We start from the raw sequence: 13,669 nt of genomic DNA on the forward strand, positions 1-13,669 counted from the left end.
TATCACCAAACAGAGAATATCAATAAAGAGATAGTAATTATTAAAAAGAACCAAAGATAAATTCTAGAGTTGAATAATACAACAACTAAAATTAAAAAATCATTAAAGGGACTTAACATTAGATTTGAGTTGGCAGAAGGAAGAATCAATGAACTGAAGATATGCCAATTGAGATTATTTAGTCAGAAGAACAGAAAAAAAAAATGAAGAAAAATTAGTAGAGCCTCAGAGATCTGTGAAACATCATCTACCATAACCATATTTTAAGAATGGGAGTTCAAAATAAAAAAAGAGAGAGAGAAAGGGGCAAAAAGAATATTTGAAGAAATAATGGCCAAATATTTTATGGTCATATGTTAGATTGTGAAACAAATTTGATGAGAAACATTAATCAAAATGTCCAGGAAGTTCAGCAAACTCTAGTAGGATAAACTCAAAAATGGCCACGATAATAGTCAAACTATCAAAAAACCAAAGATAAGAGAATATTTAGAGCAACTAGAGAAAAATTAATTGTCACCTACTAGGGATCTAAAATAAGTTTAACAACTGAATTCTCATCAGGAACCATGGAGATGAGAAGTAAGTAAGATGACATAGTCAAAGGGCTGAAAGAAGAAAAACGGTCAGCCAACAATCCCATATCCCTTAAAACTGACAGGGAAATTAAGATGTTCCTAGACAAACCAAAACTGAGAGAATTGTCACCAACATTCATGTCCTATAAGAAATAATATGCTGGGCGCAGTGGCTCACGCCTGTAATCCCAAAACTTTGGGAGGCTGAGGCCAGTGGATCACTTGAGGTCAGGAGTTCAAGACCATCCTGGCCAACACTGTGAAACCCCAACTCTACTAAAAATACAAAAAAATTAGCTGGGCGTGGTGTCAGCCACCTGTAATCCCAGCTATTTGGGAGGCTGAGGCAGCAGTGGAAGTTGCAATGAGCTGAGATCACGCCACTGCACTCCAGCCTGAGCAACAAGAGAGAGACTCCATCTCAAAACAAAAGAAAGAAAGAAAGAAAGAAAGAAAGAAAGAAAGAAAAAATAAAGGGAGTCCTTCAGGCAACAATGACAGGATACCAGATGGAAATTCAAATCCACATAAAAAAAATAAAAAGATTAAGTAAAGGTAACTACATAAGTAAATATAAAGATAATATGAATGTATTTTTGTTTTTAACTCTCCTATATGAGTTAAAAGATAACTGAATAAAACAATAATCATAACGCTATGTTGATAAGCTTACAATTCATAAAGATGCAATTCATATAACAGTAATAGCAAAAGGATTGGAGAGAGTGAATCTATTTTGGAGCAGAGTTTTTTATACCATCCAAATTAATTTGATATCAATCTAAACTAGATTGTTTTAAGTAAAGGTGTTAATTTGTAAATCTCTAGGCAAACATTAAGGAAATAACTAAAATGACATAAAGACTCAAGGAAAAGAAAATGGTACACTAGAAAACATCTATTTAACACAAAGGAAGGAAGAAATAGAGGGGTAGAGAAACAAAACTAAGACACATAGAAAGCAAATAACAAAATGGCCAGCATAAATCCTACTTTATCAGTAATTGTATTATACACAAATAGGTTAAACACCCCAATCAAAAAGCAGAGATTAGAAGAATAGATAAATGGCCTACCTATATGGAATATCTACAGAAGCACACTTCAAATTTAATTACACAAATAGATTGAAGTGAACTGATGTAAAAAATATATATACCATGCAAACGGTAACTAAAAGAGAACTGGTGTGGCTACGCCAATATCAAACAAAATAGATTTTAAAACAAAATTTGTTACTAGAGAACAGGAAGGACATTTTATAATGTCAAAGAGTCAATTGATAAGAAACACATAACAATTATAAATTTATAAGCACCTAAAAACAGTGTCCCAAAATAAATGAAGCAAAACTGACAAAATTAGAGGGAGAAATAGACAATTCAACAATAAAACAGATGGAGACTTCAAGATATTACTTTCAAAGCATAGAATATCTAGCAGAAATTCAACAAGGAAATAGAACACTTTAATAACTATAAGCTAACCAGACCTAACAGACATTTATAAAACACTCCCCTAAGCAACGCATTCTTTTCAAGTGCACATTCTCCAGAATAGACCATATGCTGGACCATGAAACAAACCCCAGAACATTTGCTGGAATTAAAATTTTAAAATCATATTTTTTAAGCCATAATAGAATTAAATTAGAAATCAATTACAATGAAATTTAAGATATTGAAAAATGTGAAAATTCAACAACACAGTACTAAATAAGCAGTGGGTCACAGATGAAATCACAAGGAAAATTTCATTGGAGAGACATAAAGAAAAACACCAACACTACAGCTTATGTGATTCAGCTAATGCAGTGCTTAAGAGATAAATTCAATGCTGTGAACACGTGTTAAAAAAATAAATCATGGGAGGCCGAGGCGGGCAGATCACGAGGTCAGGAGATCCAGACCATCCTGGCTAACACGGTGAACCTCCGTCTCTACTAAAAAAATACAAAAAATTAGCCGGGCGAGGTGGCCGGCGCCTGTAGTCCCAGCTACTCCGGAGGCTGAGGCAGGAGAATGGCGTGAACCGGAGGGTCGGGTCTGCAGTGAGCCGAGATCGCGCCACTGCACTCCAGCCTGGGTGACAGGGAGACTCCGTCTCAAAAATAAATAAATAAATAAATAAACAAATAAATAACCAAGCTTTCACCTTACGAAATTACAAAAAGACGTTCCCAAGCGGCTGCCGAAGATGGCAGAGGTGCAGGTCCTGGTGCTTGATGGTTGAGGCCATCTCCTGGGCCGCCTGGCGGCCATCATGGCTAAACAGGTACTGCTGGGCCGGAAAGTAGTGGTCGTACGCTATGAAGGCATCAACATTTCTGGCAATTTCTACAGAAACAAGTTGAAGTACCTGGCTTTCCTCCGCAAGCAGATGAACACCAACCCTTCCGAGGCCCCTACCACTTCCGGGCCCCCAGCCGCATCTTCTGGCGGACCGTGGGAGACCGTGGCGGACCGCCACAAGACGAAGTGAGGCCAGGCCGCTCTGGATCGCCTCAAGGTGTTTGACTGCATCCCACCGCCCTACGACAAGAAAAAGCGAATGGTGGTTCCTGCTGCCCTCAAGGTCGTGCGTCTGAAGCCTACAAGAAAGTTTGCCTATCTGGGGCTCCTAGCTCACCAGGTTGGGTGGAAGTACCAGGCAGTGACAGCCACCCTGGAGGAGAAGAGGAAAGAGAAAGCCAAGATCCACTACCGGAAGAAGAAAAAGCTCGTGAGGCTACGGAAACAGGCCGAGAAGAGCATGGAGAAGAAAACTGACAAATACACAGAGGTCCTCAAGACACACGGAGTCCTGGTCTGAGCCCGATAAAGACTTAATTCCTCAAAAAAAAAAGAGAAGAAAAGAAAAAAAGAAATTACAAAAAGAACTGTAAACTCAAACTAAACAAAATAAAGAAAATAATAGAGGATAAAAATAAATGAAATAAAGGATAGAAAACCTTAAAGAAAATCTAGATAATCAAAAGTTAATTATTTGAAAAGATCAACAAAATTGATACACTTTTAGCTAGAATGATTAGTGTAAAAAGAAAGAAGATTCAAATGACTAAATTCAGTATGAAAGAGAGAATATAATTACTAGCCTTAGAGAAATAAAAGGAATTATGAAAGAATACTGAATTATGTGGCAACAATTTAGATAATTTAAGTGGATAAATTCCTGGTAAGACAAAAATTACTGAAACTTATTTAAGAAGTAGGAGATCAGATGCAATCTATAAGTAAAGAATTTAAATGACTAATTTTAACACTTTCCACAAAGAATATCATAAGCCTGGATGGCCTCACTGGCAAATTCCTCCAAACATATGAAGAAGAATTCATAAAAATCAAACCCTCTTCCAAAATACGGAAGAGAAGGAAACACTTTCAAATTCATTCTATGAGGCCTGTATTATTATCATACTAAAACCACGTAAAGGCATCATAAAAAAAGAAGCTACAGGACAATGTCTCTTATAAAGATAGGCATAAAAATTCTCAACATAATACAAGCAAACTGAATCCAACAACATATAAAAGGGATTTTGCACTATGACCAAGTGAGATTTATCCTGGGAATGAAAGGTAGCTTAACACCAAAAAGCAATTAATGTAATATAACATATCAATAGATTTAAACAAGAAAACTATATGATCATTTCAATCAATTCAGAAAAATCATTTGACAAATTCCAATGCCCTTTTTATATAAAAGAAACTCTCAATATGATAAAAGAAACACTCAAAAAACTAGGAATAGAAGGGAACTTCCTCATTGGTTAAAGAGCATCTACAGAACTCCCAAAGCTAACCTCAGATTTAATGGTGAATCACTAAAAATTTTCCCCTTAAGTTTAGGAAGAAGACAAGTATGTCCACTCTTGTCACCTCTACTCAACATTGTACCAGAGGTTCTAGTCAGGGAAATTAGGCAAGAAAAAGAAATAAGACACATTCAAATTGGAAAGGAAAAAGTATATCTCAACTAGCAGATGGAATGATATTATATTTAAAAAATTGTTGCCAAGCTCATTCTTATTATTGGCATAATATAGTTCCTGGCAGTCGTAGAGTGAGGATCCTGTTTTCTTGCAGGATTTCATCCAGAGGCTGTTTTTACCTTCTAGAGGCCTCCCTCATTTCTTGCCATGGGGCCCCTTCCATTGTCAAGGCAACAACAGCACATCAAATATTTTTCATGCTTTGAATTTCTTGACTTCCTCTTCCATGACAAGCTGGGAGAAACCCTCTGCTTCAAAAAAGGCTCATGTGATTAGGTCAGGCCTAACAAGGTAATTTCTCTATTTTAAGGTCAACTGATTTGGAACTTTAATAACATCTGCAAAATTCCTTCACAGGATGGAAGGAATTTTGGACCATGAGACAAACCTCAGTACATTTGCTGGAACTGAAATGTATGGCAGTGCCTAGATTCGTGGTTGCTTGAATAACTGGGAGAAGGTGTGTGTACATCAAGGACCAGGAATCTGAGGAGGTGACCATCTTAAAATTCTTCCTGGCACATTACACTTTCAACAAACTGTCTAAAGTGTTAGAGCATTTGTAAACTGTGTGTTTGAAAAATTTATCAGTACAAGAAGAGAGAAAAGGAATGCCAAGCTGCATCGTGGATGTGAAAAGATGTAGAGTTGATCATTGCTATAGTACAGTACATGATGTGTAATGTTAGAGTATGGTACAAACAGAAGGTGGCTAGAATATAGTGTGAAGTGGAAAACAAGTGAAAGAGCACAGAAAGGTAAAGACCAGACTTTTATGCCTTATTAAAGAGAGTAAGCTTTATTCTGCTGGCAATGGGCAGCCAAGAAACAACACAGATCATTTCCTTGTACACAGATTACTCTGATAAGAAGAATCCACCCTGCGCGGTGGCTCATGCCTGTAATCCCAGCACTTTGGGAGGCCGAGGGGGGCAGATCACGAGGTCAGGAATTCGAGACCAGCCTGGCCAATATGGTGAAACCCCATCTCTACTAAAAATACAAAATTAGCTGGGTGTGGTGGTGCACGCCCGTAGTCCCAGCTACTCAGAGGCTGATGCAGAAGAATCGCTTGAACCCAGGAGGCAGAGTTTGCAGTGAGCCAAGATCGTACCACTGCACTCCAGGCTGGGCCACAGACTGAGACTCCATCTCAAAAAAAAGAGTAAGGAATAATGGATGCTGAAGCCTGGCTGCCTGGGTTTACATCATGCCTCTGTTCATTACTAGCTCTGTGATCTTAAGTAATGAGTTACTTAACCTCTCTGCACCACATTGTCTTATTTGTAAAAAGCATATAATAAGATTATCTACTTTATGGAGTTGTCTTGGGGATTAAATGAGTTTATAGGTAAAGCACTTAGAACAGAGGCCCATACAGAAATGCTACTTAAGGGTCTGCTATCATCGTCATTGAAAGAGTAAGACTGGAAAGTTGAGAGCATTTAGAAAGGTTTTGAAATAACAAATACATGACGAAGGCAACAGCAGTAAAGACTGGGGCACTTAGCACAGGTTGAGAAATACTAGGAAATAAATTTGACTGGACTTTGATATGGGGATGATGCAAGAGCAGTTGAAAATGATTCTTACGCTTTCTGGTTGAAGTGAATGGGCAGATGGTGATTTCATAAGCCAAAGCAGAAAAAAAGAAGAGCACATTTGTGACGGCTGTGGTTTGGGTGAAGATGTCCTCCTTGGACATACGGTCAGATAGATGTCTGAAAATAAAAGGCTGAAATCTGGAGATCCAGCTTTAGGAGTGATTGACATATAGATGGTAGATAAATGAGATCATCCAAAAAGAATATGGAAAAATCAAACAGAAACAGACCAAGGATCAAACCTTAGAAAGCATTAAAGGGATGGCAGAAGAGGGAAAACCTGCAAAAGAGACAAAGAAACAGCGGTCAGAGATTTATAACAAGGAGAGAATATCCTCATGAAAGCCAATAGAATAAATAATTTTAAAAACATATCATGTGATCCTTAGTACCAAAAGCTACAAATACGGACTGAAGAGTACCCATTGGTTTAGAGTTGACGCTATAGGTACCATTAATATCCCTGATGAGAACAGTAAAGTGGATGAGGCAGCAGCCAGGCTGCAGCAGCTGAACATTAAAAGGGTACTGCTGAATGAAAGAAGCTACTGTAAGATTCTAGAGCAATATCTGGGAACAGTGATAGAGTTTGGACCAAAAAACATATAAAAAGAAAGAGGTCTGTCTTAATGTGCAAGAAGGGAGCTCAAACAGTGGGTATTTAATTAGTTCTGCCCAGCATAGCTTGTCTATTAAGTAAATTATCTGGCATGTAGTACTTAAAATTCTCCACAATTATAGTTCAAAGAATTTCTCTAATAACTTAGCGTTAACTTCACGTGAAACATAAACTACTTATTATTCAAATCTTCTAGGAGAGAAATAGGCTCAATAAAATGTCACTTTTGTTATAGATCAAAGGTTTCCTTTTATAACATATTTGTGCCAGTGAGACAGATTATCTCTTATTACAGTTGGGAGCCCTCCGGGATTTTGCTTTTGTATAATTACCCATAGTTTAACACCTAGAAGGGTGTTAAACTGGTGTCTCCAAAGACATCTTAAGAATTTCTGGGTCATCATTAACTCTAAGATCATTCCTGCTTGATCAAGCTTTTGGGGAGGAAAGGGGTGTTCCCCTCATGAATAACGGCTGACATTTATTGAGCAGTTTGTCAACATGGTATGGGTTATGCTCTCTTCATGCATTAGTTCATTTAACCCTCACATAACCCAGCAGTCAGGAGCCATTATTGACTTCATTTTTATAGCAGATTACATTTCAATTTAGAGAGGTTAAATAACCTGCCTGAGGATACAACTAGAGATGGGGAGTGCCCAGATTTGAATAGAAATAGCCACAATCTGTACACAATGGTTTGTTCACCCTGGACTCTCCTCCACATGCACACCATTCATCCATTCAGTGGAGGAAATGTTTGGTTAAGAAAACAAACAGATGGTGATGGTCAAAGGGTACAAAGTTTCAGTTATACAGGATAAATAAGTTCTGGAGAACTACAATAGAGCAAACGCCTATAGCTAACAATATTGTATTGTAAGTACTTAAAATTTGCTAAGGGGGTAGATCTTAATAAAAATAACAGAAATTGACTCAAGTTCTAAATGACTCAAGAGCCTGAATATTTATTATGGGAATAACTCAAGTCTACTATTTTATTTTCTTCTTTCCTGATTGTGCCTTCTAGCCACTGCAGAACACATTTTCACCTTTGCCAAAGAGAAAACAGAAAATAGAAAAGGTGAACTCAAAATAAGAAAGTCAGCTGTAAGTAAAATTATGAAACAAGTGAAATATGTGCCACTCCCAGCTCCATTTTCCTTTGCTTCCTGGCTTAGGTAAACGAGCAGATGGTGATCCCGTAAGCCAAAGCATCTCTTCTGACAAGGTCTCATTGCTTTGGCGGCCTTTGGGTTGCTAAGCAACTCTCCTTCCTCAACCCTATGTCTGTCCCACACATCACTGCTCATCAAATTCTAGCCCTGTCATCATATTCATTCTATAATCAAAAAACATAGAATATATTAATTTTCCATGTTCCGTGAGATCTTCTGTATTTCAGGGATATTTCATTTTTTCTTTTCTTTTTCTTAAACTTTGCACATATATTCTAATCACTGATATTGTTTATTCCCCTACTCTCTTACTCTCCCTAAAAAAGTACCTCCTAATCCTTACCTGAAGCTAAACAAATCTTCTTACAGGTTTATAAGTTTTTCTCTCTCAAATAGACCATCCTGGCTAACATGGTGAAACTCCTTCTCTAGTAAAAATACAAAAATTTAGCCTGGAATGGTGGCGGGCACCTGTAATCCCAGCTACTCGGGAAGCTGAGGCAGGAGAATTGCTTGAACCCGAGAGGCAGAGGTTGCAGTGAGCTGAGATCGCGCCACGGCACTCTAGCCTGGGTGACAGAGTGAGACTCCGTCTCAGAAAAACAAAACAAAACACACACAAAAAAACTCTGCCTATTCAACAAAATAATAGCACATTGTATGTTATTTTACTAATGAAAAGGTTATCTTTCATATGGTAACCCCTAATTACAAGTACTGCCCCATAAAGGGTAAGTCATTTTCTTTTTACAACTACCAAAATAAGTAATCTTAAAATGCTCCCCTACCCCCGAGTCACATTTAACAACAACAACAACAAAACAGCTCCAGTGACGGGCATTTAAAATACTATGGTAGCTAGGTGGGAGCTATTTTTGATCAGGCAGATCTCTTTCAGTTCCTCAGATTATACACTAATGTTGCCTCCTATTCTGTTTATAAGTAGGATCATCCCAGTACAAACTAACTCAATACCAATTTCTTATTAATAGATTTGAAAGAATATTTGTGAGGAGAAGTGTGGAGAAAATGAAAACTCTTCTTTCTCAAGTTTCAATGCCATTCAAAGTTTCAATTAAGGATACTCTGGACAGAAATTCAATTTTAATGATGGGGTTTTACCTTTTAGATTATTTTTGGGCTTTTAAAGTAAAACTTTATTTTTTAAACAATTGCCAAATATTGTCAACAACTTATCATGCCTCAAGCACCAAAGACAAAGCAGTGAATTAAAATGGATTTACTAGCTTAAGCTCTACCAGAGAAGACAAATATCAAAGCAACAATAAAACTAGGCCATGCACAGTGGCTCATGCCTGTAATCCCAACACTTTGGGAAGCTGAGGTGGGCAGATCACTTGAGGCCAGGAGTTCTATACCAGCCGTGCCAACATGGCAAAACACCATCTCTACTAAAAATACAAAAATTAGCCAGGTGTAGTGGTGCACGCCTGTAATCCCAGCTACTAGGAAGCTGAGGTACAAGAATCACTTGAACCTGGGAGGTGGAGGTTGCAGTGAGCTGAGATCGTGCCACTGCACTCCAGCCTGGGCAACAGAGCAAGACTCTGTCTCAAAAAAAAAAGAAATATAGCTTCAGTTTTCCTGTCATATACTTCCTAAATATTTTGAACTTCTTGACATTGTATTTGTATTCATTTGTATTCATTCCTTTTATTGTTGTTTTTTTTTTTTGAGATAGAGTCTTGCTCTGTTGCCTCAGGCTGGAGTGCAATGGTGCAATCTTGGCTCACTGCAACCTCTGCCTCCCAGGTTCAAGTGATTCTCCTGCCTCAGCCTCCCAAGTAGCTGGGACTGCAGGTGTACACCACCACACCCAGCTAATTTTTTTATTTTTAGTAGAGATAGGGTTTCAGCATATTGGTCAGGCTGGTCTTGATCTCTTGACTTCGTGATCCATCCACTTTGTCCTCCCAAAGTGCTGGGATTACAGGCATGAGCCATCATGCCCTGCCAAAGCTATATTTCTTACGAGGAAAAATTTAGTTATCATTACCCCAAAATCTATTACAGTTTCCACAGTGTATTATTTCTCATATGAAAAATACTATAAGAAAATAATGGAGTAAAAGATAATTGAGGATCTTTTCTGGTTCTTGTTTATCCCTAACTGTACTCCTAATTATAAAAAAAATGACTAGAATGAGGTAGGTAGTGATCTTATATATTACAAATATAATAGCTTAATTCAGTTTAAAATATAATTTTGTAGAGATTGAAATTCAGAGACAGCATAAGCAAAAGTTTTTTACTATCTTGACAGGTTAAGTGGATGATTTTTCCCAAAAGCTAGTTCTTTAGTGCAAATAAAACCAGAAATGATTACAGTTCTTTTTGCCTATGTGCTGGTAAACACTTCTTAGGAGGACAGAATCAAATGATGTCTGAGAAAAATAAAAAAAAGATTTATCTGGCAAGGCAATTAGGATTCTAAAATTATTGCCCCGTTGTAGCTTTTCCTAGCATCTATGATTCATGGATATAAAACTTTCCTTGAAAGGACATGTGTTGTATTGAAAAGGAAGATATAAAGACTTCTATAGTGAATGATTTTACCAATATATAAAAGAATACACACACACATTTCAAGTTTAATTATTAACTTTGTCTCCAATGCATGACAAAGAATGAATAAAGCAAATAAGCCTATAATTTTTTATGAATATTTTGATACAGGAATATAAGCTAAATTCACTTAAAACAGTAAGAGATTATTGTTTATTTTATTGATCCATTAATTGTGGCTACCCAATTCATGGTTTGAGGTAAAATTAACTTTAATTTTGGAATGAAAACAACAAGAACCTTACCCAAAACAGTCTTCTCATCAAAACACTAAACAAAAACAAAGCTTTAGTCTATCAAAGGATCAGGTATATACTCCTAATACACCAAATTATTTTACGTCAAAACTTTCATTTATACCCTCTCTTTCTGCTGAGCTATATAGAAGCTAGGGAATATGTTAAAATATATTTTTAATGAAATAGCATGTATTAAAAGCTCAAAATTTGTGCTTTTCTGTGTTTTCTTAGTGGTCGTTAAGACTATGAATGTTCTTTTGGGATGAGATATCATGGAAGCTTACTGCTAGCTTCTTAAATTATCTGGTGGCATTAAAAATGAAAATTCAGTAAGGCAATGGATACATTTAGGGTTTTTTTTAATATAAGATACTCCAGTTGAGGGAAGAGACTTCTAAATTCTCTGTACACTAATAATAATATCCAAATGATAAAAAATACTCAAATAACACTAAACCTAATAGCTGCAAGAAGATCCACAGTCATCAAACCACAATACAGAAGTTTCAAGTATATTTTTTACTCTGCAAATATTTGTCTATCATTTTATAATTTTAGATATACAGGAATGAAGCAGAGTGACTGTCTATGAAATTGGAGTACAACATTCCACTCAGCAGAGGCCTATTTACTTAAGAAAGTTTTATGCATAGTAATTTAGGTAATCAAAAAATGTATTTTAGGAGTTGCCAGAGCCTGATGAACAACTATATTCAATCAAGTTGATCTAAAGGTAGTTTCTCCTGCCTCCAAACAACTTAATTCAAAGAGCAAAGAATGCTATTCTTAGATCAAATATTGTAAAACAGTGTAGATTTTAACATCTAGGTCACAAAATCAAATACACATCTCGGGTTTTTTGAGCTCAGCTCTCCAGACAGCCTTGTCAAAAAAGTTTTTGATAAAGGAAATGCTATATTCAGAGCTAAGACAGAATGAAATAGCCCTATGGGCATGTGGAAGTAGACCCCCGCAAAGGAGAGGAAGGGTCAGGGAAGGCAACCAAGATGCTACTACAAAAGAGTGAGATTCAAGTAAGAACAGGATATTTAAAATGAAAAAAAAAAAAATGAAGACACAGGTGTGAGAAACATTCTAGATATCCTTCTGGAGACAGGATTCTGACACAGCAATTCCTAAGTAATAGGATAGGTTAAGCATTTGCATGGTGAAGCATGAAGATGTTGAAAGGAGAAATTAGAGAAATTAAGAGGAAAGAAGGAAGGACTAAAGGCCATAAAATGAGTCGAGTTGAGTCCCAAATCAAAACATATTGCAATTTCTTATAGAAGATAAACCTGACTTTTTAATGATCACCATTCTCAGGTGCTGGAGAGGATGTGGAGAAATAGGAACACTTTTACACTATTGGTGGGACTGTAAACTAGTTCAACCATTGTGGAAGATAGTGTGGCGATTCCTCAGGGATCTAGAACTAGAAATACCATTTGACCCAGCCATCCCATTACTGAGTATATACCCAAAGGACTATAAATCATGCTGCTATAAAGACACATGCACATGTATGTTTATTGTGGCACTACTCACAATAGCAAAGACTTTGAACCAACCCAAATGTCCAACAATGATAGACTGGATTAAGAAAATATGGCACATATACACCATGGAATACTAGGCAGCCATAGAAAATGATGAGTTCATGTCATTTGTAGGGACATGGATGAAGCTGGAAACCATCATTCTCAGCAAACTATTGCAAGGACAAAAAACCAAACACCACATGTTCTCACTCATAGGTGGGAATTGAACAATGAGAACACTTGGACACAGGAAGGGGAACATCACACACCAGGGCCCGTTGTGGGGTGGGGGGAGGGGGGAGGGATAGCATTAGGAGATATACCTAATGTAAATGACAAGTTAATGGGTGCAGCACACCAACATGGCACATGTATACATATGTAACAAACCTGCACGTTGTGCACATGTACCCTAGTACTTAAGGTATTACATATATACATATATATATGATAAACCTGGACATCTGACTTGAAATCACTTCCCAATTTCTTCATGCTAACATATATACTCTATGGTTTTAACATGATTCAGCTCAAAAAATTTGTTTCTACCCCTACTTGAATAAAGCACTGTGCTTGGGATGAGTTGGGAAGCAGTGTTGGAAGATCTAAGAATGAATTAGATATGAATAAGCAATAGGCTCCTAGTATAATGAAAGAGACCAATAAATACCTAGCTAATCAATTGAACTGTACTAAGTTCTATAATATATATATAATGACTGCTTAGGTAAAAAAATTAACTCCTAGCTACATTCTAGAAGACACATGTCAATTGAAACTGCATTCTAAGTTTTCCAACATGAAGAAATGGGTGGCTGGGAAACTTCACAGACCTATCAGGATACCAGAATGACTTTGGAACAATTCTTTAATCTCGCTAGACTCAGTTACTTTATTAATCCTTTCTCATGCTGCAATAAAGACATACCCAAGACTACGTAATTTATAAAGGAAAAAGGTTTGATTGACTCACAGTTCCACATGGCTGGGGAGGCCTCACAATCATGTTGGAAGGAGAATGCGAAGCAAAGTTACATCTTACATTGTGGCAGGCAAGAGAGCATATGCAGGGGACTTCCCCCTCATAAAACCATCAGATCTCATGAGACTTATTCACTACTGCAAGAACAGTATGGGGGAAACCACTCCCTTGATTCAATTATCTCTACCTGGTCCTACCCTTGACAAATGGGAATTATCACAATTCAAGGTGAGATTTGGATGGGGACACAGCCAAACCATATCATTCCTCCCCTGGCCCCTTTCAAATCTCATGTCCTCACATTTCAAAACAAATCATGCCTTCTCAACAGTCCCCCAAAGTCTT

General features: G+C 37.1%; 1 long non-coding RNA gene and 1 pseudogene across 5 annotated transcripts in view; one reads left to right on the forward strand and one right to left on the reverse strand.

Annotated features, from left to right (window-relative positions):
• LOC131383800 (uncharacterized) overlaps positions 1-13,669 on the reverse strand; it is a 205,753-nt gene that overhangs the window by 165,052 nt on the left and 27,032 nt on the right. The window lies entirely within an intron of this gene.
• Positions 2,775-3,389, forward strand: LOC116470388 (large ribosomal subunit protein uL13-like; annotated as a pseudogene).

This window comes from Hylobates moloch, unplaced genomic scaffold (genome assembly GCF_009828535.3).
Source record: "Hylobates moloch isolate HMO894 unplaced genomic scaffold, HMol_V3 SCAFFOLD_6, whole genome shotgun sequence".
NCBI classification, from domain to species: domain Eukaryota; kingdom Metazoa; phylum Chordata; class Mammalia; order Primates; family Hylobatidae; genus Hylobates; species Hylobates moloch.